The sequence below is a fragment of the Pan paniscus genome, chromosome 1, assembly GCF_029289425.2.
Source record: "Pan paniscus chromosome 1, NHGRI_mPanPan1-v2.0_pri, whole genome shotgun sequence".
NCBI classification, from domain to species: Eukaryota; Metazoa; Chordata; class Mammalia; order Primates; family Hominidae; genus Pan; species Pan paniscus.
Genome location: NC_073249.2, coordinates 226,375,747 through 226,403,237, shown reverse-complemented (window position 1 = coordinate 226,403,237; position 27,491 = coordinate 226,375,747). Strand labels below are relative to the sequence as shown.

At 52.0% G+C, this 27,491-nt stretch overlaps 1 protein-coding gene and 1 long non-coding RNA gene across 4 annotated transcripts in view; one reads left to right on the top strand and one right to left on the bottom strand.

Annotated features, from left to right (window-relative positions):
- Window positions 1–18,377, bottom strand: part of GNB1 (G protein subunit beta 1) — a 106,257-nt gene extending 87,880 nt beyond the window's left edge. For 2 of the 3 annotated variants that reach the window (XM_034953368.3, XM_034953383.3), the window contains exon 1: window positions 18,226–18,373. The gene's annotated coding sequence lies outside the window, so the exon portion shown is untranslated. Of the gene's footprint in view, window positions 1–18,225 lie in introns of all 3 variants that reach the window. The other variant, XM_034953380.3, reaches the window with a different exon arrangement.
- On the top strand, window positions 13,350–20,208 carry GNB1-DT (GNB1 divergent transcript). The gene is made up of 4 exons (XR_010113054.1): window positions 13,350–13,362; window positions 17,302–18,107; window positions 18,191–18,793; window positions 19,439–20,208. It is a non-coding gene; the product is annotated as a GNB1 divergent transcript (long non-coding RNA).
- The last annotated feature ends 7,283 nt before the right edge of the window (window positions 20,209–27,491 follow it).

The following is a 27,491-nucleotide window of genomic DNA, read 5'->3' as shown; positions in this document are numbered from 1 at the left end:
CCTGCTGTCCCTTCCGCAGGGCCTCTGCAATCACTGCCCTCTCCACCTGAAGCATGGGGGCTCCTTGCCTACCTGGTTCCCTCTCATCCTTCAGGCCTTCTCTAAATACCCTAAACCAAGTGCCCTCTCCACCCAACAGCTCACAGCACCTACCACAGGCCCAAACTTCGCTTCTTCCAGTTCGCCATCTCCCCACACAGAATGAACCACCAATTGCAACTTCTCGGTACTCAACCATCACCAAGCACAGTGTCTTGCTCAAAGTAAGTATTTGGTAAATATTTGTTAAAGAGTTCACTCCATCCCACAGATACCATATTATTAACTGGGCATCCTAAAGCAGGAAGTTCTTGAGGTCACACAGTATAGGAAAGGCTGTGATGAAAAATGGCCACGGTTTCTGCCAGTCCCACCATTAAGGACCAGAGTCTATCTCCTACTCTCCAAGCCTGTGCTAAGCCTTGCTTTTTTTTTTTTCTTCATTTTCGGTAGAGATGCGGTCTCACTATGTTGTCCAGGCTGGTTTCAAACTCCTGGCCTCAAGCCATCCTCCCACCTTCGCCTCCCAAAGGGCTGGGATTACAGGCATGAGGCAGCACTCCTGGCCTATGCTAGGCCTCATAACTTGCATTAAGCAAGGGAATGCAACAGAGATGACACTGTGACTTCTAAACATGTCCTCAAGTAGCCTGTCAAACTGTGCTCCTGCCCTTATGGAATTCAGCCACTATGGGAGGAAGCCTGAGCTAGACTGTTGGAGAGGCAGGCTGAGGAGATCAGAGGCACCCTGGCTGAAAACCCATGTGGGTGAGGGCAATGGGAAGCACAAGCCAGCCTACCTGCCAACTGTTAATTGCCCTTGCTAGCGTGGCCAGCACAGTGAACAGAGATGAGCCCTGCCCACATCCATACCCCCACATGATGACGAACAAGGACTTACTGTTTAAAGTCGCTTCATTTTGGGGTAGTTTGTCACCCAGGAGCATATAACTGATGTAAGGCCATGACAATATGCTCTTTTTAAACTTGGCACTGAGACCGGACGCAGTGGCTCACACCTGCAATCCCAGCACTTCGGGAGGCCGAGGTGGGCGGGTCACCTGTAATCCCAGCTACTCAGGAGGCTGAGGCAGAAGAATTGCTTGAACCCCAGAGGCAGAGGTTACAGTGAGCCAAGATGGTGCCACTGCACTCCAGCCTGGGCGACAGAGCAAGACTCCATCTTAAATAAACTTGGCACCGAGAGTGCTGGACTGGACAATCCTCCATGGTGGAGCAGGATGCCTGTGGCACACCCCAGCTGTCACAACCAGCAATGTATCCAGGCAGGCAGCGTGGGGACTAAATACAAGAGGGAACACATACCTGCCTCTAGGGGACTCAGCGCTTTCACAGGGGAAGGAAAGATTCCCTGCTTTGGAGGCATTCTTTATGTCTTCTCATTGACTTCTGATCTAGGTTACTGGTCCCCAAGGACAGTCAGTGGAACAAATGCTGGCAGCAGCCTCGATCCATCCCTGTGGAAGCTACCGAGGACAACACTCTTCAGTTCCCACAAAAGAAAGACTAGCAAAGCATAAACACAACGTGCCTCCTGGCCAGGTGTGGTGGCTCACGCCTGTAATCCCAGCACTCTGGGAGGCCGAGACAGGCAGATCACGAGGTCAGGAATTCAAGAGCAGCCTGGTCAACATGGCAAAACCCTGTCTCTACTAAAAATACAAAAATTAGGCCGGGCGTGGTGGCTCACGCGTGTCTGTAATCCTAGCACTTTGGGAGGCTGAGGCGGGCGGACTGCCTAAGCTCAGGAGTTGGAGACCAGCCTGGGCAACACGGTGAAACCCCGTCTCTACCAAAGTACAGAGAAAGCCGGGCGTGGCAGTGTGCACCTGTAGTCCCAGCTACTCGGGAGGCTGAGGCAGGAGAACTGCTTGAACCTTGGAGGCAGAGGTTGCAGTGAGACGAGACTGCACCACTGCACTCCAGCCTGGGAAGCAGAGCAAGACTCCATCTAAAAAAAAAAAAAAAAGTACAAAAATTAGCTGGGCGTGCTGGCACACGCCTGTAGTCCCAGCTACTTGGGAGACTGAGACAGGAGAATTGCTTGAGCCTGTGAGGCGGAGTTGCAGTGAGCTGAGATGGTGCCACTGCAGTCCAGCCTGGGTGACAAAGAGTGACACTCTGTCTCAAAAAAAAAAGACAAAAAAAAAGTGCCTCCTGAGCTTCGTTCTGTGAAGCATCCAGAATCCTTATAGCAGCGGTCGCCAACCTTTTTGATGCCAGGGACCGGTTTTGTGAAGGACAATTTTTCCACAGACAGAGGGGATGGTTTCGGGATGAAACTGTTCCACCTCAGATCATCAGGCATTAGATTCTCATAAGGAGTGCACAGCCTACATCCCTCGCGTGTGCAGTTCATGACGGGGTTCACGCTCCTATGACAGGAGGTGGAGCTCAGGCGGGAATGCTCGCTTGCCCACCTCTCACCTGCTGTGCAGCCCGGCTCCTAAGAGACCACAGCCCAGGAGTTGGGGGCCCATGCTTATAAGACATTTTATCTTTTTCTGGTTTTTTTTTTTTTTTTTGGAGACGAAGTCTTGCTCTGCCTACCAGTCTGGAGTGTAGTGGTGTGATCTCAGCTCACTGCAACCTCAACCTCTCCAGTTCAAGTGATTCTCATGCCTCAGTCTCCCAAGTAGCTGGGTCTACAGGTGCACGCCACCACACCCCACTAAACTTTTGTATTTTTAGCAGAGACGGAGTTTTTACATGTTGGTCAGGCTGGTCTCAAACTCCTGGCCTCAAGTGATCCACCCGCTGTGGCCTCCCAAAGTGCTGGGATTACAGGTGTGAGCCATCACACCTGGCCAAGGACACTTTACCTTTTCTATTTTGTTTTGTTTTAGAGGCGGGGTCTTGCTCTGTCACAGGTTGGAGTGCAGTGGCACAATCATAGCTCATTGCAGCCTCAAACTCCTGGGCTCATGTGATCCTCTCATCTTGGCCTCCCAAAGTGCTGAGCTTACAGGAGTGAGCCACTGCATCCGGCCCCTTTTTCTATGTAAATTATCTTACAAGTTTCTTCAACCTCCAACAGAGACTTCATTTCACAAGGCTGGCCACAAGGGGAATGGGAAGACATGGAAGGCAAGAGAGCTAGAAACACAAAGGGTGAAGGATGAAGCTCTAGGAACTTTAGCAGGTTCAACAGTGTCCCCCCTCCAAAATTCATGTCTACCTGGAACCTGGGAATGTGACCTTATTTGGAGCGTCTTTCCAGGTATGATTAGTTAAGTTAAAACCAGGTCATACTGAATTAGGGTGGCCCTAATCTAATAACTATGTCCTTATAAGGTGAGTAGAGACACTGAGAAAAGCCCACGTAAAACAGAGGTAGAGAGTGACTCCTCTACAAGCCACACTGCTGGCACCCACCAGAAGCCAGAAAGAGGAAAGGAAGGGTCCTCCCTTGGAGCCTTCAGAAGCACTGGGGCCCTGCCAACACCTTGATTTCCGACTTCTGTCCTCCAGAACTGAGGGAATCAATTCATTCTGAGCCATCCAACTTGTGATGATTTGCTACAGCAGCCACAGGAAACTAACATTGTATCATTTCTGAGGACCTTTACTAAGCCAGAACCACAAGGGTAGAAATCAAGTGCCCAGATCAGCTTGGAGAAGGACTTGTTTTTTTTTAATAGAGACAGGGCTGGAGTGCAGTCGTACAATCAGGTCACTGCAGCCTCGAACTCCTGGGTTCAAGCAATCCTCCCACCTTAGCCTCCTGGATAGCTGGGACTACAGGTGTACACCATCAGGCCCAGCTAAGAAAAAGAGAGAGCAAGAGAGAGGACATGCATGTGCACATGAGAGAGAGAGAGAGAGAGAGCGTGAGCGTGCGTGGCCACGTGCACGAGCCAGTGAGCAAGCACGCACATATGCAAAAATGCGGTCTCACTATGTTGACTAGGCTGGTCTCAATCTTCCCACCTCAGCCTCCCAAAGTGATAAGTGTCATAGGCATAAGCCACCACACCCAGTCAATGGAGAAGCATTTCAGGAATGAAGGCAGAGTCAAACACCATCAGTAGTAGCGGTACTGGAAGCTAACACTTTGAGGTCTTGCTTGGCTTGAAGCTAAGAATTTTATTTGTAGCATGTCATTCAGTCCTCACAACAATCCTGGAAGACAAGAAAACTAAGGTAGAGACGTTCAGTAACTTGCTCCAGACCTCAAATCTGAGTTGGCAGAACCAGGATGTCCAGCACGTGGATTCAGGTACAAGAAATACCACTGATATCTACATAATTACTAATCATGTTTTCCAAGATGAATGACATTTGGAAACAATTACAAAGTAGAAAAATCACAATTTTAAAAATCTATATATACAGGCCAGGCGTGGTGGCTCATGCCTGTAATCTCAGCACTTTGGGAGGCCAACGTGGGCGGATCACTTGAGGTCAGGAGTTCGAGACCAGCCTGACCAACATGGTGAAACCCCGTCTCTACTAAAAATACAAAATTAGCCAGGCATGGTGGTGTATGCCTGTAATCCCAGCTACTCAGGAGGCTGAGGCAGGAGAATCGCCTGAGCTGGGGAGGTGGAGGTTTCAATGAGCCGAGATCGCGCCTCTGCACTCCAGCCTGGGCAATAAGTGAGACTCTGCCTCAAAAAAAAAAAAAAAAAAAAAAAGACACACACACACACAGAGTGGGACCCCCAATCCGAGGAAAAACATCTCTATACACACATGCATGAGAGATACAAAACACTAGAAGAAATATAATAATCTTACATGGTTATTTCCTGATTGAGAGATTATAGATTTTTGCTGTATGTTCCTAATTTCCCTTTTTTATAAAATTTTATTTATTTTTTTAAAAATAGAGACAGGGTCTAGCTGTGTTGCCCAGGCTGGTCTCAAACTCCTGGCCTCAAGTGATTCTCCTGCCTCAGCCTCCCAAAGTGCTAAGATTACAGGCATGAGCCACCATGCCCAGCCCCTAATTTACCACAATGAACATTTTAGATATTTTTATTAGCAAAATGAAGAAGCTGAAAATAAAACTGAGACAACAGGAACAAGATCTCCAGAGAAAGGATAGGATAGATGGTGGAGGCAATGGAAACAGACTGCCTGTTGGGGAGTTTAAAGAGAGAAAAACAAGAAGAGTGGCTAGAACAGATAGCAAGATTAACTGGGTGTTGAGTTATATAAGATTTAGGCATGTTTGAAGGTATAATAGAGTAGCCACTGACAAAACTGTTGGTAACTGTTTTCCAGTGGAAAAATGTTCCTTTTACTAACATAGGAAGAGGCAAATGCAGACACAGAAGTCTTCTCAGATGAATGAGGAGAAAGAGCTCACACCAGCAGGTCTATAATGCATAGGCTCCAGGAGCAATGACCCAAGAACCAAGTTCACTGTCACCACGGCCAACTGCCTAATCTCCCTGTAGATCCAGTCATCTGTAAGATGCAGCTATTAACAGCACCTATCAGAGCTGATGTGAGGACCACGCAGTAATAGCATAGTTCCCAGCATGGTGCCTGGTGCAAGAAAGATACCCAACAAATGCGAGCTAATGGCACAGGCATCTTCAACAGGGCAAAACGCAAGTACACCAACTGCCATGGGAGTGTCAGGCAGAGGGACTGGAAGGCTAAGGTTGTAGGGAATTTATTTCAACAGGAAAACCTTCAAGTACCTCTCCCAACACACTTTACATAATATGTATGCCAAGCGGGGATTAACCAATTTTCCAGGACTTATTTCAATTCCAAGTCCAAGCACAGCCCTGACTTGGGGCTTCTCCTGCCTGGAACCCTCTTTTCCCAGATGTCTGTCTGGTTTGTCTTCTCACCTCCTCCTACTCTCTCCTCAAATGTTCTGACCACCCTTTTCAACATGGAAGCACCAGCAATGCCTAGAGCCCTACAGCAGACTCGTCCGCCATCTTTTTCGGCACACAGCCTTTTCCACCGTCGCATAGGTAACGTTCCTCTCACCAAGGCAAGTTGGCATCTCTTATTCACTGCCCATCACCTGCCTCTCCTTGGCACATCTTTGGCCCTGAATACGCATTTTACGAAAGATCTCTCCCCTCTTCCCCTTTATGGGCGCTGCCCTCTCAGTATTCCCATCTAAAATCCATGCAGACAGAGCGTCCCCTAGCCCCACACTTCTCTCTCCGACTACTTTCCTACAAGACTCTCCTCACCCCACTGGAACTCACTGGCCCTCAGCAATCTCTACCACTGACGAATCCATCTCCAACTTCGGACCATTCCCTTTGCTCTCAGAATACCTTCTGTGGGCTCCGCGACACTAGTGCTGAGAGTCTCCCAAAATCTGGTCACTCCTTTAAGTGTTTCTCTTCCTCTGCACATCCCTAACACAAGGGCCTCTTCTCAAGCTACACCAACGGGTCTTCACCTCTGACAAATCTCTGAGTTCTCCTCCCCAGGAAAAGGCACAATCCTACAGTACTGCACATGGGGGCAGGGACAGGGTGCCTGTCTCCAGCTGAGAACTTCTCTGGTCCCCACAGGTGCCCTGGGCCTGGCCCATTCTCTAAACCAGCGCTGCTCAGATATTTCGGCTCAGGCCCCCTCTACATCCTCAACTATTAAGGACCCCAGGGGCTTTTGTTTATGAGGGTTTGATCTATCAATATTTACTGTGCTATAAATTAAAACTGAAATGTCCTAAAAATGTTTATCATTTGAAAATAAGCCCACTGCATGTTACCATACATAACATTTTTATAAAGAACAACTACTTTCTAGGCCGGGCGCAGTGGCTCATGCCTGTAATCCCAGCACTTTGGGAGGCCGAGGCGGGCAGATCACGAGGTCAGGCGATCGAGAGCATCCTGCCTAACACGGTGAAACCCTGTCTCTACTAAAAATACAAAAAATTAGCCAGGCGTGGTGGCAGGCACCTGTAGTCCCAGCTATTGGGCAGGCTGAGGCAGGAGAATGGCGTGAACCCAGGAGGCGGAGCTTGCAGTGAGCCAAGATCACACCACTGCACTCCAGCCTGGGTGACAGAGTGAGACTCCGTCTCAGAAAAAAAAAAAAGAATAAGTATTTTCTAAGAAAAATAATCTGGTGATAAGCCATATTTTACATTTTACATTTATCTTGTCTGCCTCAATGGGAGCACTGGATCTTCACATCGTGTCTGCTCTCAGCCTGATGCAATACACAGTTTTAGCTGAAGTCTAAGAGGAAAATTCAGTCTCACATAGATATGCAGTTGGAAAAAGAAAAGAGCTGTTTTTTTGTTGTTGTTGTTGTTGTTTTTTAAGACATAGGGCCTCACTCTGTCACCCAGGCTGGAGTGCCATGGTGCAACCATAGCTCACTGCAATCTCAACCTGCCAGGCTCCATCAATCCTCCTGCCTCAGCCTCCCCAGTAGATGGGACCACAGGCACGCACCACCATGCCTGGCTAATTTTCAAATTTTTTGTAGAGATGGGGTCTCACTATGTTGCCCAGGCTGGTCTTAAAATCTCAGCCTCAAGTGATCCTCCTGCCTCGCCCTCCCAAAGCACTGGGATTACAGGTGTGAGCTACCACGCCCAGCCAAGAACAGTATTTCTATAGAATTTTTATTTTATTTTTATATGTCAACACAATGAAAAGTCAAATAACATCTTAATATGATTATGAAGGCCGGACACGGCGGCTCATGCTTGTAATCCCAGCGCTTTGGGAGGCCGAGGCAGGCGGATCACGAGGTCAGGAGATCGAGACCACGGTGAAACCCCACCTCTACTAAAAATACAAAAAATTAGCCGGGCGTGGTGGGGGGTGCCTGTAGTCCCAGCTACTCGGAGAGGCCGAGGCAGAATTGCGTGAACCCGGGAGGCGGAGCTGGCAGTGAGCCGAGATCGCGCCACTGCACTCCAGCCTGGGCGACAGAGAGAGACTCCATCTCAAAAAAAAAAAAAAATATATATATATCTATATATATGATGATGAAAATAGTTCTGACTAAGTGAATTCCTGAAACTGTCTCAGGAGCCCCCAGGGGTCCACGATCACACTTTGAGAACCACTGCTCTAAGTGACCACTGCTCCCCAAGACTTCAATCATCACCCAAATGTTGCTAACTCCCAAAGGCCTGCCTCCATCCAGACCTATCTTCCAGAGCTCCCCACTCACAGGCACAGGAGTCACTACGTCAGCATTTACTGTGTACCGTTTTAGGGGCTGGTCTGCAGTGAACCAGACTGCCTGTGTCCATGGAGCTTAGAAGAAGTGGGAAGAGCATTAGGCTACGAAGACAGAGTGGGGTAAAACAGCAGAGATCAATGAGATCAGCGCACACCCTCGGAGGAAGGGATACATGACAAATGCCTGAATGGAGAGAGGGAGTGAACTGTGCAAACACACAGCCAGGAGTTTTCCAAGGACAGGGAGGAGAAAGTATAAGGCCTGCTGTACCCTCGATGCAAAACATGAGAAAGCCTCAGAGACTCCTCAAACCCAACACGCACAAACTAAACTCATCATGACCCACAGCCACCCAGAGGGCAGACGGAAACCTGTGGTCATTTACATCTTTCTCGCCACTCTCGCCTTCCCTTCGGTCACCAGGTCTTATCAATCGTCAACCTGGTCCAGACCCCTTTCCTCATCTACAGCAGCTTTGCCAACTGACTAGAGTCCCCTCCCTCCCCTGAGCACTCTACGCTCAACTACCAAGTAATGATCCCCATCAGATCAATCTCCTTAAAACTCTTTCAAGGCTTCCCGGAGCTCTCGAGGTAAAAGTTCATTTTTTTCTTTTTTTTTTTGAGTCTCACACTGTCACCCAGGCTAGGGTGATCTTGGGTCACTGCAACCTCTGCCTCCCAGATTCAAGTGATCCTTGTGCCTCAGCCTAATGAGTAGCTGAGAATACAGGCGTGCGCCACCAAGCCTGACTAATTTTTATATGTTTAGTAGAGACAAGGTTTCACCATGTTGGCCAGGCTGGTCTCAAACTCCTGACCTCAAGTGATCCGCCTGCCCTGGCCTCCCAAAGTGGTGGGATTACAGACATAAGCCACTGTGCCCGGCCTCAAGGTAAAAGCTCTTTATCCAGGCTGTAAACCTTTTGGCTTCCAGTTCTAACCACTCTCCTAGCCCTTTGGAACTTCCGTCCCTGGATGTGCTGTGCTCTTATGCGCTTGATAAATAATTACTGAGCACCTGGCACACAGCATTGTGCGGGGTGCTGGAGACAGTGAAGGAGACCAGTTGGTTGCCGGATGAAAAACACACCATCTCATCAGCCTAGGATACACTCCTCCCCTCCATCCCCACCTGCCTGCCAGACAGACTCCAATTCAGGTCTCAAAGCTTTTTTTTATGAGAAGCTGCCACTAAACTCTGGACAGGGTGGTGTCCCTGGGAGCCACAGCCACTGCCCTCCGCTCTGTGCCTGCGTGTCAGGCTCCCTATTAGACCATGAATTCAGCAAGGCCCTGGATTACATGCATTCTACTATGGCTCACAGCCTCAGCACCCAGTAAGGTGCTAAGTTGGGGCCAGGCACAGTGGCTCACGCCTGTAATCCTAACACTTTGGGAGGCCAAGGAGTTCAAGAGCGGCATGGGCAACAAGGTGAAACACCATCTCTACTAAGATACAAAAAAAATTAGCTAGGCGTGGCGGCATGCACCTGTAATCCCAACTATTTGGGAGGCTGAGGCAGGAGAAGCGCCTGAACCTGGGAGGTGGAGGTTGCAGTGAGCCGAAATCGTGCCACCACTCCAGCTGGGTGACAGAGCAAGACTCCAACTCAAAAAAAAAAAAAAAAAAAAAAAAAAAAAGAGAGAAGGTGCTAAGTCAACATCTGTTAAACAAATCACCATTACAGTTTTTATAAAAATAAGTGGAAAATATTTAATTATTGTCCCTAGTCAGCAAATCAAGGGACGTCAACAAATTTTGGTGAAATTAAAAAAAAAATCTAGCTTCATAAATGGGAGGAGGAGAATTCTCTTAAAAAATGAACATAAATGGGCAGGGCGTGGTGGCTCACGCCTGTAATCCCAGCACTTTGGGAGGCCGAGGCAGGCAGATCACGAGGTCAGGAGTTTGAGACCAGACTGGCCAATATGGTGAAACCCTGTCTCTACTAAAAATACAAAAATCAGCTGGGCATGGTGGCAGGTGCCTGTAACCCCAGCTACTCTGGAGGCTGAGGCAGGAGAATTGTTTGAACCCAGGAGGTGGAGGTTGCAGTGAGCCGAGATCATGTCACTGCACTCCAGCCTGGGTGACAGGGCAAGACTCCGTCTCAAAAAAAAAAAGGACATAAACTTACCAGTTTTCAAAATGAGGCATAGTTCAAGATTATTCTATAAAGGTAAAGGAAAGCCTTTAAGAGCAGGTTACTGTGGCTCTCATCTATAATCCCAACATTTTGGGAGGCTAAGGCAGGAGGATCACTTGAACCCAGGAGTTGGAGACCAGCCTGTCTCTACAAACAATAAAAAAAATTAGCTGGGCACGGTGGCATGTGCCCGTGGTCCTAGCTACTTGTGAGACTGAGAGAAGAAGATCGTATGAGCCCAGGAGGTCCAGGCTGCAGTGAACCATGAGCATACCATCACATTCCACACTCCAGCCTGGGTGACACAGCAAAACCCTGTCTCAAAAAAAAAAAAAAAAAAAAAGAAAAAGAAAAAAAAACCTTTCAAGAAAAGATAAGGATGTGAGAGATTTAGTAGAAAGTAAGGCAGTAAATAAGTGATAGGGATTTGCAAAGATAGCTAATATGCATGTTCCACACCCTGAATTAATATGCTTCTGGAACCATGGAGAAAAAAAGAAAAGTCTCAGTAAACTGTCATCTTATAACATTTTTTAACCTTGCCATAAAAGAAATTTTTACAAAGCAAGGCCATCAGCAACAGAAATGGCTAATCCTTGCACTGAGCTCTGTTATCAGTGCCCGCATCAGGACTCATTTAATCCTCACAATGACCCCATGAAGGAGGCTCTAGGAGCCTGTTTCACAGATAAGGACAGACACAGAAGTCCTAACACTGCAGGTGGCCTAAATTAAGGCAGGCTCAGGGAGGACAGAAAGCTCCTGTGGAGTGGAAGGGTAGAAGTTGAACTGATCTTGATTTTCAGTGCGAATAAAAGTCCTAACACTGCAAATCAGCCAGTGAGGCGACAGAGCTGAGCTGGGCTCTAACTCAGACAGTGCCAATCCTTTTGAAAACTACTGAATCTCTCTCACTCCCTAGATTTTAGGAATTATTTTAAAATTCCTATGAGAAATTTTCTGAAACCTATTGTAGACTCTTTTGACATGCTCATCTAATTATAAAGTATCCGGACTTTTTTTTTTTTTTTGACCGAGTTTCACTCTTGTTGCCCAGGCTGGAGTACAATGGCACAATCTCGGCTCACCGCAACCTCCGCCTCCCAGGTTCAAGCGATTCTCTTGCCTCTGCCTCCCGAGTAGCTGACATTACAGGCATGTGCTACCATGCCCGACTAATTTTTTTTTTTTTTTTTTTTTGAGATGGAGTTTCCTTCTTGTTGCCCAGGCTGGAGTGCAATGGCACGATCTCGGCTCACTGCAACCTCAGCCTCCCGAGTAGCTGGAATTATAGGCATGCATCACCATGCCTGGCTAATTTTTTGTATTTTTAGTAGAGATGGGGTTTCTCCATGTTGGCCAGGCTGATCCGCCCGCCTCAGCCTCCCAAAGTGCTGGAATTACAGGCGTGAGCCATTGCGTCTGGGCTAATTTTGTATTTTCAGTAGAGACAGGGTTTCTCCATGTTGGTCAGGCTGGTCTTGAACTCCCGACCTCAGGTGATCCGCTCACCTTGGCCTCCCAAAGTGTTGGGTTTACAGGCATGAGCCACCACACCCAGCCCAGAATTTTTTAAGCTTTATTAACTACAACACTCGGCAGAAGTTGAGTGTCTGTAATCAACATAGGGAATATATTTTCTAAGTGCTACAGGACTGCACACAGACATGCATGGAGACATGATTACCCACCAGTAAACAAGAATACATTCCACTGATGCCCTTAGTATTCCCATTCTTTTTTTTTTTTTTTTTTTGAGAGATGGAGTCTTGCTCTGTCGCCCAGGCTGGAGTGCAGTGGCGCGATCTCCACTCACTGCGAGGTCTGCCTCCCGGGTTCACACCATTCTCCTGCCTCAGCCTCCCAAGTAGCCGGGACTACAGGTGCCTGCCACCACGCCCGGCTAATTTTTTTGTATTTTTAGCAGAGACAGGGTTTCACTGTGTTAGCCAGGTTGGTCTCGATCTCCTGACATCGTGATCTGCCCGCCTGGGCCTCCCAAAGTGCTGGGATTACAGGCGTGAGCCACCATGCCTGGCCAGTATTCCAATTCTAACGGGTGAATGAATTAATACATAAAGTCCTCTCTTGATATAATGCATTAGTAAGTTTGGAGCAATTAATTATTAAATCATAAAAATATTTTATCTATGGCAAAATAGGTTCAACAGAATAAACTTAAAAATTAAGCTGGGCACGGTGGCTCACACCTGTAATCACAGCACTTTGGGAGGCGGAGGCGGGCGGATCACTTGAGGTCAGCAGTTTGAGACCAGCCTGGCCAACATGGTGAAACCCCATCTCTACTAAAACTACAAAAATTAGCCAGGCATGGTGGCGGGCGCCTGTAATCCCAGCTACTTGGGAGGCTGAGGCAGGAGAATCACTTGAACCCGGGAGGCAGAAGTTGCAGTGAGCCGGGACAGCGCCATTGCACTCCAGCCTGGGCAACAAGAAGGAAACTCCATCTCAAAAAAAAAAAGAAAGAAAAAAGGAATTACCTTAGATAATCTTAATCTGGTCTTTTAAATCAGTAAGCTTTTAAAAAATGGGTCTTTCTCAGAATTCTAATTTAAGAAGACATAAATAAGGAAATACTTCCACTTAACCTTTTTTTTTTTTGTGAAACGGAGTCTCGCTCAGTCACCCAGGCTGGAGTGCAGTAGCACGATCTCGGCTCAATGCAAGCTCCGCCTCCCGGGTTCACGCCATTCTCCTGCCTCAGCCTCCCAAGTAGCTGGGACTACAGGCGCCCGCCACCACACCCAGCTAATTTTTTTAGTATTTTTAGTAGCAATGGGGTTTCACCGTGTTAGCCAGGATGGTCTCAATCTCCTGACCTCGTGATCCGCCCACGTCGGCCTCCCAAAGTGCTGGGATTACAGGCATGAGCCACCGTGCCTGGCCCACTTAATCTTAAAAAAAAAAAAGCAAGCAAGCAACATTGCTCTATAAAACAGAAAGCTTTTCTACCACTGAAAGCCAGGAGTAATTTCCACTGATTACCATGGCACCCAATGGTAGGCACTGACACAAGAACAAGAGGCTAAAAGGTTTAAAAAAGCTTTCAGCATTCCGGCAGGGCACGGTGGCTCACGCCTGTAATCCTAGAACTTTGGGAGGCTCAGACAGGCAGATCACCGGAGGTCAGGAGTTCAAGACCAGCCTGGCCAACATGGTGAAACCCCATCTCTACTAAAATAAAATTTTAAAAAATTATCCGGGCATGACAGCGGGTGCCTATAATCCCAGCTACTCGGGAGGCTGAGACTGGAGAATCACTTGAACCCGTGAGATGGTGGTTGCAGTGAGCCGAGATTGCGCCACTGCACTCCAGACTGGGTGGCTGAGTGGGACTCTGTCTCAAAAAAAAAGCTTTCAGCATTCCACTAATCCACTAGCAAACTCAGATGTCTATAGATTGTCTCTATTTCTTCAAAGTTCTAGAACAAAATACATAGCTTTGAAAGAGGTGGTGCTCTGTCCCTCTCCCAGAGCAGCTGATGTGATGTTGCATTTCTCTCTCTTCATACACACTCACTCCCATATACGTTTGCCCTGCTTTTTCTTTCAGTAATGTTGAACACTGCAGTTTCATAAATTTCTGATAGTTTCCATTTTAAATTTATTTTATCTCCTCATTCTGTGTTCCTAAACCAAACACTTAACTGAATTGCCTACTTCATAATCTCTCCAACCACTCTTAACAAATGCAAACCTGAAATCAGAATGTAAACCAGTTTAAAATTTTTTTTATTTTTATTTTTTGAGACGGAGTCTCGCTGTGTCGCCCAGGCTGGAGTGCAGTGGCCGATCTTGGCTCACTGCAAGCTCCCCCTCCCGGGTTCCTGCCATTCTCCTGCCTCAGCCTCCTGAGTAGCTGGGATTACAGGCGCCCAGCACCACGCCCAGCTAATTTTTTGTAGAGAAGTAATTTTAGTAGAGAAGGGGTTTCACCGTGTTAGCCAGGGTGGTCTCGATCTCCTGACCTCATGATCCGCCTGACTCGGCCTCCCAAAGTGCTGGGATTACAGGTGTGAGCCACCACGCCCGGTCAAACCAGTTTAAAATTTTATAAAAATTTTTGTTCCATGTCTTGTGAGACTTACACTAAATAGGGGTTTCAAAATAACATGGCCTGCCATATGGTCAAGCCAGATTTAAAAATTGAGAATATCTATTACCAATCCACTAATGCTAAAGCCAAAGTCACAGACAGTAAGAATGTAATCCAATTTAGAGACCAACATGAGCCAAATCTTTCGGGCAGAGAAAAACAATCCAACGACAAAACTATAATAAATGCCAACACTGCACTTCTAAAATAATACCAATGTTATTCATTAAAGTATTAGCTACAAAAAGTCAACTGATGGTAGATGAAGTCTAGAGATGCCCTGAAGAGCTTTTTCATCCTTTTATCAAAGCTGTTTTTAGCTACAAAGCTACAACTTTTCCAGTGGACCAACACACACATAAAATAAACCAAAAGACCCAGAAATTTTTAGCAAAGCAAAGGGAAGAGAACAAAGTTCCGGTACTTTTGCAGGATAGTACAACATCTCCTTTGAGAAATAAATTAACTTTTCAAATTCTGTTTCTCAAGTGATCAACATAAATCTACCTAGATGATACAAGCTTTGAAATCAAAGTCATTGGGCATCAAAAGGATTTACAGAGGTTTTTACTCTTTTGAGACACAGTCTCACTCTGTCGCCCAGTGGCACAATCTCGGCTCACCGCAACCCCTGCCTCCCGGGTTCAAGCGATTCCCGTGCCTAAGCCTCCCGAGTAGCTGGGATTACAGGCGCCCACCACCACGCCGGCTAATTTTAATATTTTTAGTAGATACGAGGTTTCGCTATGTTGGCCAGACTGGTCTCAAACTCCCAGCCTCATGTGATCCGCCCGCCTCCACCTCCCAAAGTGCTGGGATTACAGGCGTGAGCCACCACACCCAGTGGGTTTCACTCTTAAAAACAAACAACAAAAAAACCACACACTATTCTGCAGCCTCTTGAATCTTCTAAGATTAAAATTAAATCTGAGAAAATTTACTTCAACTTTCCCACCCACCAAAAAAACAGAATTAACTGAAGATATCAAAGAAAAAAATATTTTAAAGGTATCACTGAAGAGCACTGTCAGTACTTGTCTGATGAGATAACTATGGCTCTGTCATAAATTCAGATTACGCGAGAGAAATAGCTTTTGGCCAGTGGATGTGCTCTTTTGAGAAAGTCAATTCTGAGCTGAAATTTCATGTTGGAACAGTTTCCTCTATAAGACTCATCTTGAAAGGTTCCCGCAGAAGATAAAATGTCATCCTCACACTGGGCCTGGGCAGTGCGCACTTAACTGGGAGGGGGCACAGGCACCTCAGAACTTAACTGGTTTTCCAAACTCTCAATCTCAAAAAAAAAAAAAAAAAAAAAAAAAGGGCGGGGGGAGCACTTTCAGTGTTGATGAAACCAAATGCTCGTAACCTGGGACCACCGCCCAACACCTGCAGTCCAGCCTTCCCCCAGGGTTGACAGCATCAGCCTCTGGACCCTGCAGTTGCAGTTCATTTCTGCGCAGCTCTAATCGTTAGAAAGTTCTGCCTTACCGGCTGGGCGCGGTGGCTCACGCTCGTAATCCCAGCACTTTGGGAGATCAAGGCGGGTGAATCACCTGAGGTCTGGAGTTGGAGACCAGCTTGGCCAACATGGTGAAACCCTATCTCTACTAAAAATACAAAAAATTAGCCGGGTGTGGTGGTGGTAGCTGTAATCCCAGCTACTCTGGAGGCTGAGGCAAGAGAATCACTTGAACCCGGGGGGGGGCGGAGGTTGCAATGAGCCGAGATCGCGCCACTGCACTCCAGCCTGGGCAACGAGAGCGAAACTCCATCTCAAAAAATAAAGAAAGTTCTGCCTTACCATAAACCAAGACAAAACCCACCACTCAGTCCTACCCTGGGGAGGCTCTCAGACCTGTCTCCATGTCAGTGGCACCACCTCCATCCCCAGCCTCGAACCCAGCGTTAGCAAAGAAGGAACCGCCTATCCACTTTCTTGATATACATACCTTCCCAAAGAATCCAGAATAGACTATGCATGTCAATAGCATGAAAATTAAAACCTTACTTTCAATAAAGAGCTCCTCCCTCTCCCAAAAGACTATCACTTCAGATTAGAAAATAACTTATGCAAAAACCTTATCAATAACAATGCTTGCTCCAAAGACCTTATTCAGTATGCATAGTTCACTGGAACTTTCTACAAAACTCATTCGTCCATTTGCTAATCATGAAAAATAATCTTCATATTTTCTTAATTAATAATCTCACCAGCAACTGCTTAATCACCTAATACTATTTGAGACTGTTATCAGATAGATAGCAACATGAAAATACAATGAACCAATGCTCCCCAAAAGAAAACCATAGGTTACCATTTCTACACTATTTACCCATAAGTCCACTACTGTACACCCTAACTGTAAATGTACACCAACTCCCTTTTCAAAACACAAATTTTAACATCGGCGTTTTCCTTCAGGAGCCCATTTCACAATCCTAAGAAAAAGCTTCCATGAAGACAGGCTGGGCACGGTGGCTAAGGCCGCTAATCCCAGCACTTTGGGAGGCTGAGGCGGGAGGATCGCTTGAGCCCCAGAGTTCGAGACCAGCCTGGTTAACAGGATCTCTTTTACAAAGAGATCCCATCTCTTTAAAAAAAAAAAAAAAAAAAAAAAAAGGCTTCCATGAAGATGAATTAAGCAAACAAAAGCTGATACTGCTTCTGCATGCTAACCATGTAATTTAACGGACACAAGAAATGTTAAAATATCATTTGAATCAACTATCGATTCACAAGAAAAAATATAGGAGGTTCTTAAAAGTCAAAAGCCTCAGCCGACAGCCCTGTGGAATTTTCAACAGATCTCCCCACTCCCCACCCCCACCCCGCTTCCAGCCGAAAAGCCGATCCAGGCAAGAGGAAGACACCCAGCCTTTGTGCTATTTCCTGTCCTCTCCCCCACCTTCGGGCCTTCGGAATATCGCAAACCGGGCCCCGAAACTCGGCGCGGCGGCGGCCGCCCCACAAAGGCAGCGGTGGGAGCGCCATCTTGGCGCGGCCACCGGGCCCATTCATTCGCGGGGCCGGGCCGGGGTCCGCGCAACCCCCGAGTCGACACGCGCGGGGCGCCGGCGCCGGACAGACCCGGGCCTCGGCAGGAGAAGGGCGAGGCCACAGCGCGACTGCCCCAGCGGCTCGACACAGCGAAAAGGGCCGAAACCGTTATTTTCCCATTTCCCGACGCCGCGCCCGGCTTCCGCTTTAAATCCCTACTCCGCCCGCGGCGCGCGGCCCGGCTTCCCCATTTCATTGTTCCCCTTCCCCACGCTCGCGCCCCGCGGCCGCCCGGCCCTCAAAGTCACCCCGATAGGCGGCCCGCGCGGGGGCTCCGGCCGCCGACACCGCCCCGCCTGCAGGCCCGCCCGGCCTTTGTTCTCGCGCCGCGGGCCCGAGCGCCACGTCCGGCTCCCCACGCAGGACCCGGCCCCGCCCGACCCGCGCCCCCGGGGCCCCGGCCGCCGCCACGGGAAGCGCCCGCGGCGCACACAACCCCGCACCCCGGTGCCGAAACTCGGCCCCCAGCCTTGGGCCTGGGACCCCGGCTCCTCTCCCTAGACCCCGCCCTCGACCCCGACCCTGCACCCCGAACCTCGGACCCCAGCCCCCGGCCCCCCCCTGCGGACGCCGCCCGCCGCACCCGGGCGGGGCAGGAAGACGCGGCCCCGGCCGGCGGGTGGGGTGGGGGCGGGGCGGGCGCCCCCAGGGCGGGCGGGTGGACGAACAGGACCCGGGTCCGGGGCTGGGGGCTGCCGCGCTCACCTCAGCGCCCTCGTCGCGGCCTGACGCGCCCACACCGCCGCCTCGGCCGCCGCTCGGCAGGTCGTCGCGCTCGGGCCGCGCTGCGCGCTCCGCGGGCGCTGCGGGCAGGTGCGCGCCGGCGAGGCTCGGTCCAGTCCCGCCGCGGCGGCTGCTCCACTCCCGGCCCCGCTCCCCACTCGCCGCCCGCGCCCGCTCCCGCTCCCGCCGCCGCCGCCGCCTCCGTCCGCCCCTCAGACGCCTCCAGCCATCGGGATGGGCGCGGCGGGCCCCTGCCCGCAGCCTCGGGAAACCCCACGCGCTCGCGTCACCACGCACGCCGCGCGTCGCGCGCGCTCGCCAGGCCCGACGGGCACGCGCACGCCTGTGCGCGTCCAAACCGCATCGGGCCCCGAGCGCGTGTCCGAGCGGCTTAAAGGGGCCGTGCTGCTGCCTTCGGGTACCGCTGCCCCGGGAGACCCCCCGGAGCCCCGGCCCTGCGGGGACCGGGCGGGATGGGGACTGGGGCAGTGGACCCTCGGAGTTGGGATGGGGCGGGGGGAACGCGGGCGTGGAGCCCTCCGGGGACAGGGTAAGGTTGGGTAACCGTGGGCGGGGGCTCCTCCAGGGGCGGGGGTGGGGTAACGGCGGGCGGGGGGCACTCAAGCGACAGGGCAGGGGCGGGAAGGCCGCGGGCGGGGGCGGTCCCTCCGGGGACGGGGCGGGTGGGGGCACCGCGGGCGAGATCGCTTCCTGCAGAGGAGGCAACAGGCCCCGCTAGCAGGTCAGGGTCCCGGGCAGGCGCAGGTGCCCCCCGGCCTCTCCAGCAGGGACTGCGGCGAGCTCAGACGCGGCTGACGGGCAGAGACTCGCGCTTGGGCTCAGTGCGTGTGAAGTGGGCCTCGGGTTGCGGAGGAGGGCAGCACCCCGTGGCTCCTCGCGCTGCTGCGAGCAGGGCCGCCTGGCAGGGGCGGGGGCCGGTGGGCGGGAGTGTCGGGGTAAGGCCGCGGACCCCTCCCATGCCGCTGAGCAGTGGACAGCGGGGACTGGAGACCTCCAGGTGGAGGAAGGGGAACGAAGTCAAGAAGGCCACATGTCCTGGCTTCCAGGCTTGGTGTCCTCAGAAGCCTCCAGAACGTCCATGGAACCCGCCCCTGCGCCCACCGCCTCCTGCTGTCTTTCCAGCTGAGTTCCGGCTGCCCCTCACCCTCGGCTTCTTCACTCTGCCCCTCCCCAGCCAGCGCCCTGCTCCCCGGCCCTCAACCACCACCTTCCACCTGCCTGGGCCTTCATCCCCTCCGAGCTCCGCTTCCACACCAAACCGGCGTCCGTTTTCCTCCAGGCCTGCACCAGCACGGCTGAAGGGGAGAGAGACCCAACCTCATCCACTGGGCCTCCCCTCAACCAGGGCCACAACCTCAAGGGGCCATGCCACCTCCAACACCTATTTCCCACCTTCTACTCTCTCCACACCCTGGGACACCACCCGCCTCTCTCAGCTGACGTTTTCCTTCTCGTTTTGTGTGCATGGTGCTTGTGTGAGAAAGTGGACACACAGTAAGTGCGGCTTCCAGATGCGTCCGCCACCTGCCCTCCGTGCCACGCGCTTCCCCCTACCTAGGGGAGCGTCCACCAGACAGGGAACCCACGCCTTGCCACCCTTCTCTCTCCCTCCCACTTCACCTGTCCGCGTCATTCCTGGAGCCCTTTCTTTCTGGCACGAGATGCTCCAGGGCCCTGTTGTATTCTCCCTGCCCCAGCCTGAACCCAGCTATTTCTGCTGCAGCCTGGTTCATTGTGGGAGAATGTCATGCAGAGCCCGGGATCTGGCTCCGGATGTGCTCATTGCTACTGGGGTGTCATTGCAGCTGGCGGAGCAAGGGAACACATCTATGTACATGCCCACATGCATATGTATACACACAGTTTCATGGGCGTGTTTGTCTGTTTTTCTTGGGCACCACGTGTTTACTCTGATGCCAGGCCAACACTACAGGGCTCAACCTGTTCGGAATGAGGGGCCTCCTGCTTTGGGAGTGAGGAACCTGGCTCTGATTATCTCCTATGTAACCAGTCTCTCATCCTTGCTTCCACCCCACCATATGCTACCCCCTCCTCACCCTGCGTGGCCTCTGACCTCCGCTGGACCACCGAGGCCCCACCCCAACAGGGGCGCCTGCCTGCCTAGCACAGTTGAGCAAGGAGTGAATTCCCAGTGAAATTTTTTAAATTTTTATTTTATTTATTTATTTTGGGGTTTTTTCTTTCTTTCTTTCTTTTTGAGATGGGGGTCTCCCTGTGTTGCCCAGGCTGGTCTCAAACTCCTGGGCTCCAGCGATCCTCCCACCTCAGCCTCCCAAAGTGCTGAGATCACAGGCAGGAGCCACTGCGGACACAGCCTGAATTGTCAATCATATCACTCCTGTGCCTGAAACCATTGACAGTTCCCATCACCCGCCCTCTCCCCAGTGTCCAGGCCCCTCCTCCCCTCCCCATATCAAGACACTGGCTCCTGATGCTCCCCGACACCACCGAATTCCATCCTCCAGGCTTTGGCCCAGTGGCTCCATCTGCCTGGGACGGTCTCCCCATAACCTCGTGTAGTTCAGGCCTTTGCGGGTGTCACGTCCGTGGAGATGTCTCCCCAGCCCTGACCATCCCTCCCAGGTGCCTCTCTGCCTGCTCCGGGCCCTCCCCCTGTTGCAGTGTGAGCACTGTGAAGCCCACTCTTACCCGCTGCTCCACCAGCCCAGCGTGGCACCAGGCACACGGGGTCATCAGAGAACAGCTGGTGTGGCTGATGCTCTGAGTTCTGAGTGAGGAAGATGCAACCCAGCACAGGGACCAGTGCCCAGAGCAAGGGATCAGGAGGGACAGAACCATCACCTGGGCCAGAACAAGGGCAGGGCGCGAGGAACCTGAGTGGTTGGACTTCAGGAGAGCCGGGTTTCCGCAGGAAGTCTTCTCTGCTCGGACACTCGAGGGGCAGGGTGGAGCATGGGGCACATCCAGGGCTGAGGGACGATGCAGAGTCGGGGGACAGTGTTCTGCACGTTGGCAGGTGAGGGGTCAGAGGTGGCCCTCAGAATCTGGCAGGCCTAATGCCAGCCTTCAATGACCACCTGAATTAAAAGTGGAAATGAGTAGCAGGGAGAGGAGGCTGAGGCAGCAGCAGGGAAGCCCAAAGTGGGCAGCGGCCGTTTGTCACCAGAGACCTTCCAGCAGCTGTGGGATGGGAGAGGCCCCGGAAGGTCCCTGCAAGCCTGGCCCAGGGCCATGGAGGAGCCTCAAGAGGAGTGGGCACCACACTGCGGGCCAGACTGGGCAGTGGCAGGGCTGTACCCCAGGGCTCTCTTGTCCCACAGGCCACCATCAGCCTGGTCAGCCCATCTCAGTACAGCCAGGGCCATGGAGGAAGGCCACACAGGAGGACCCCAGGCCAGTGCCCGCCCTGGCCATATCCAAGGGGCAGGGTGCAGCCCCAGCACCTCCAGCTTATCTGTAGGACCTACAGATAAGGCAGGGCTGTCCCTGGAACTTGCCCCATGGCCCAGGCAGAAATCCTATTTGATGGTTTATGGAGGGCAAAGTTGAGAGGAAGGAGGGAGGGAAGGAGCAGGGGCCCCGGGTGCTTACTCCCAGGTCCTCACTGCAGCCTGGGGCTGCCCTGTGAAGTACACAGTCCCTGGGAGGCAGAGACCTCTGCCCTGAGGACGATGTGAATCCAAAGGTGCTTCTCACCTCCAGCCAGGGCCCATCCCTGGAGATAAGAGACACTCGAGCCCTTGGTGGCCCAGGGGGGTCTAGAGCCGGCCTCAGACCTGCCCTCCCTGCCCCGCCTCCATTCCCTTCAGCCCAGGCCTCTTGTATCTTTTGGCCCTCACCTACCACCCCGCCCTCTCCCTGGCAGAGCAAACGCTTCCCAGTAACACTCCCTTCTCTGCAAGGATCTCAGAGATCAGCCTGTGTCCCTGAGTCCAGAGCCACACCCGGTCAGCTCTGGGTCCCTGAGTCCAGAACCACACCCGGTCAGCTCTGGGTCCCTGAGTCCAGAGCCATACCCGGTCAGCTGTGCCCAACCCCGGGCAAGACTGAGCTGGGCCCCGGGGTGGAGGCGGCTGCCCCGATACTGGCTCCACACCAGGCCTTCTCTAAAACCCCACGGGAGCGGGAGATGCAATTCAGATGCCCCACCCCCACCTGCTTCTCAGCAGGAAATGGTCTAATGTGAAAGTAGGTCTTTTAAATCCGAATTATTCAATCTGTGCACGTGACAGGACCCACAGCTCCATCTCTGTGCGCGCCCTGGGCGCCGCGCTCCAGCCAGGCTTTGAAGGGTCTCAGAGCTGCAGGGGACGTTTCTAGATTTCCAGCTCTGGCAGGAGAGGTCCCTTTGTCTTTCCCTGGGCTCTGGGCTCCTGCAGGGCGCCTGTCCTCCTCCTACCAGCACTGTGAGGTTCTCCACCACACGGCCCTCTGCTGTCGTCTTCACTTGCAGTGAGATCCAGGCCCCAAAGGACAGAGAATAAGGAGGGAGGGAGAGAGGAGAGCATCGTGATGGTGCCCAGGGGGTGCAGAATGTAGGTGATCAAGAAGAAAGCCCTAATTAGCTCCTGCAGCTTTCAAAGGAAGGGGCTGGTGGAGGAATGGGACCACGGCACCTCTCCAACCCTCAGCACACACCTGCTGAGGCCCACTGGGTGCCAGGGTGGGTTTAGCACCAGGCCCCGGCCCTGAGGCCAAAGCAGGGCAGCTCCGCTTGGGGGGTTGAGTAGGGGCCTGGTTCCCAGCTTCATGGGGAGCGGCCAGTGAGGAGGTGTCACCGCAGCAGAGCCAGGCACAAAGTGAGGGCAGGCTGCTGTGGCTGGTGAATGAGTGGCTGGCAGAGCTGGGAGGGTCACTGCCTGCAAGGTCACAGACATCATGGCCCAGGAGGCTAGTGTGGCAGGCAGAGCGAATGCCGGGCCTGGGGGGCCTCTGAGAGGAGGCTGACTGTGGCCCCCTGGACCCCGTCTTGCAGGTGCGGGGAGTTGGCCTCTGTCCCCCACCAGGACCCATCCCTTGCTCCGAAGCTCCCCACCATGCTTCTCACCCCCGACCCTCCTGGCCACCAACCCGTGGTCATGAATCATGAATTGCACATCCTTCTTGGGCACACATGTGCTTGCACACCCAAGCTGGGTACACACATGCATGTGCACAAACACACATGAGCTGGGTATGTACACATGTGCACACACAGTGGGGAATCGGTGTCTGCTGGGGGGTGGAGGAGGTGATGGTGTAAGTGAGCAGATGCATTGTGGGGGCATGTTTCCCCTCCCTGCTAGAGTTGGACCAGAATCCCCAGAGAAAACTCACGTGGCCTCTTGTCACTCTGGTGAGCAGACCCAGGTGGGCTGACACTCACAGAGGGAGGTGCGTAGCTTAGACCACCAGCTCCAGTAAAGACCTGGCAACACCCAGCCCCTGCCTCCCTTGCAGGCAATGGAAGAATCCACCTTCTTCCTTAGAGTCCTTTATCACGGGCTCATCTGGCCTCACTGTAGAATCCCAAAACTGCATGCACAGAGATAGAAATCCTGACTATGTCCAGTGGCCCTAAGTACCACAGATGAACCTAAAGGAGGGGCTTTTTTTTTTTCTTTGAGACAGAGTCTCACTCTGTTGCCCAGGCTGGAGTGCAGTGGCACGATCTCGGCTCACTGCAACCTCTGCCTCCCGAGTTCAAGCAATTCTCCTGCCTCAGCCTCCTGAGGAGCTGGGACTACAGGGGCGCACCACCATGCCTGGCTAATTTTTGTATTTTTAGTAGAGACGGGGTTTCACCGTGTTGGCCAGGCTGGTCTCAAACTCCTGACCTCATGATCTGCACACCTCGGCCTCCCAGAGTGCTAGGATTACAGGTGTTAGCCACAGCACCCAGCCAACGCGGGGCTTTTCTTTCTTTCTTTCTTTCTTTTTTTTTGAGATGGAGTCTCGCTGTGTTGCCCAGGCTGGAATGCAGTGGCGCAATCTCAGCTCACTGCAACCTCTGCCTCCTGGTTCAACCGATTCTCCTGCCTCAGCCTCCTGAGTAGCTGGAATTACAGGCACCTGCCACCACACTCAGCTAATTTTCGCTTTTTGTTTTTTTGTTTTTTTGAGACGGAGTGTTGCTGTGTCACCCAGACTGGAGTGTAGTGGCGCGATCTCAGCTCACTGCAAGCCCCGCCTCCCGGGTTCACGCTATTCTCCTGCCTCAGCCTCCCGAGTAGCTGGGACTACAGTCGCCCGCCACCACGCCCGGCTAATTTTTTTTGTTTTTAGTAGAGACAGGGTTTCACCATGTTAGCCAGGATGGTCTCGATCTCCTGACCTCATGATCTGCCCACCTCAGCCTCCCAAAGTGCTGGGATTACAGGCGTGAGCCACCGCGCCCGGCCTTTTTTTTTTTTTTTTTTAGTAGAGACGGAGTTTCACCTGTTGGTCAGACTATTGTCGAACTCCTGACCTTGTGATCCAACCCCCCTGCCGCCACCAGCCTCCCAAAGTGCCGAGATTGCAGGCATGACCCACCGTGCCTGGCCAAGGAGCATTTCAATGTCATCCCCCATTCAAGGAGTGACAGACCTTTGGTTTAAAATACAAACCTTGGCCGGGCGCGGTGGTTCACAGCTGCAATCTCAGCACTTTGGGAGGCCAAGGTGGGCGGATCATCTGAGGTGGAGAGTTTGAGACCAGCCTGATTAACATGGAGAAACCCCGTCTCTACTAAAAATACAAAATTAGCTGGGCGTGGTGGTGCATGCCTGTAATCCCAGCTACTCGGGAGGCTGAGGCAGGAGAATCGCTTGAACCCGGGAGGCAGAGGTTGCGGTGAGCTGACATCGCGCTATTGCACTCCAGCCTGGGCAACAAGAGTGAAACTCCGTCTCAAAAAAAAAAAAACAAAAAACACCTCTTGGCTGGGTGCCATGGTTCACGCCTACAATTCCAGCTCTTTAGGAGGCTGAGGCTGGAGCATTACTTCAGACCGGGAGTTTGAGACTAACATAGTGAGTGAGACCCCATCTCTGCTAAAAATAAAAAAATTAGCCAGGCATGATGTCTCGTGCCTGAGGTACCAGCTACTCAGGAAGCTGAGGTGGGAGGATCGCTTGGGCAGGTGAGGTTGAGGCTGCAGTGAGCCATCATCGCGCCACTGCACTCAAACCTGGGTGACAGAGTGAGACCTTGTCTCAAAAACAAACAAAAACCCCACAAACCTCCCTAACAGTGAAAGATGCAAAACCATGAATGGAAAGAGCATCGTCCTCTGCCTGTAGACCCAGAAGCCGTGCACAGACAGGTACGTGTGCATGTGCACATACATTCACAATCTGAGTATACATGCATGTGCGTACATGGGAGCTGGTGATATGCACATGTGCATGCACACCCAAGCTGGGTATATGTGCATGTGAACAAACACACGTAAGCTGTGTATATACACATGTGCACACACAAGCTGGATATACACACATGTATGTACATGAGCTGGGTGTATACACACACCCAAGCTAGGTATACATGCATGTGGACAAACACGAGCTGGATATACATGCATGTACATGCACACCCAGCGTGGGTATGTACACATGTGCATGCACACATGAGCTGGGTATACATGCATGTACATGCTCATCAGCTGGTGTACATGCACGTGCACACACAAGGGCTGGGTATACCCACATGTACATGCACACATGGATTGGGCATGTGAACACACCCAAACTGGGTATACATGCATGTATATGCACAGCAGATGGTATGCATGCATGTGTGCAAACACACTGGAGCTGGTAAATGTGCATGTGCACACACATGAGTTGGATGTGCACACACATAAGTTGGATGTGCACACACATAAGTTGGATATACACACATGTACATGCATACCCAAACGGTACACTCACATGTACATGCACAGCAGATGGTATATATGCATGTGTACAGACACATTCAAGCTGGGTATACATGCATGTATGCACACACATGAGCTGCGTATGCATGTACACCCAAACTGGGTATACACACGTGCACACACTGAAACTGGGTTTATATGCATATGTGCAAATACACAGGGGCTGGGTATACACACATTTGCATGCACACCAGCTAGTATACGGGTATGTGCACACACATGAGCTTGGTATACACACATGTGCACACACATGCAAGCTGGGTCAGTCAGGAGTCACTGTAGCAAGCAGTAGAAGCTTAAGCCAGCTTGCATGAAAAGAGGCAACTGACTGGCTCAGTGAATAGGAGTCATGAGCAGATAGCTGAGCCTCAAGCCTATCTGGATCCAGATGAGGCCGTCGGGCTCTCCCCTGGCCCACCCACCCATGGCTCTGTGTCCCCATGTGGCGCCTCCTCCTTTCTCTGCTGGGTAGAGCCCCACTGCCCCGTCACCCCCACCTCAGCAGTCAGACTGCTCAGAAGACGGCTATCCGGATGTTGACCCCAGGAGGACTCTGAAAGGCTTCACTCAGATTTTGTGTGGCTCCAACGGTAGTTAGTGGCTCTCAACACAAAGGCAGGGCTGTCGCCAGGGGGAGCAGAGGCTGCTGGGCATGGGGAAAATGCATAGGTGTCCCCACCTACCTCGTGGCTAAAAACTAGCAGCTGAGCAACAGCTAGGCTACTTATACCCAAAGCCTCTGTTGGTTGGTGAGGTCAAGGACATCGGATGGTTGGTTTCACCCATGGTGAGGTCAAGGACGAAGGATGGCTGGCTGCCCCTCGCTGAGGTCAGGCTGCCTCACCCTTGGCCTGACCCAGCCTGAACCCGGAGGCTGTGGACAGAGCCCACGGGGGTGGAGCAGGCTCAGGCCTCTGCTCTCCCCCTGCCCCCATGGCGTGCTGCAGGGCATCTTCTGGGGTGGGGTCATCGTGGGAGCCCCACGCCACCATCTGCAAGTCCTCTGCAGGGACAGTTGGAGCTCCCAACCACCCAGCCCCCAGCCCCATTTCCTGCCATGGCTGGGTGGCCCCTTGGCAGGAAGGCTGCAGCTGTTCTCTGGGGCCTCCTCGGCCTCCCACAGGCCACCAGCATCCTCAGGCTGAGAGTGTGGCTGGCACAATGCCCTGCACACATCCTGGTGAGACGAAGGGAGAAGCTGGCACAGTGACCCAGAGAGATGGACAGTCAGAGCGGCCCACACCCACCCCCCAACACCTCCACACAGACAAGAGAGCAAGGTGGCCTAGGTAGGCACCGGAGACATGAGCAGACAGAAACGGGGACGCAAGACCCTCAGTGCCCA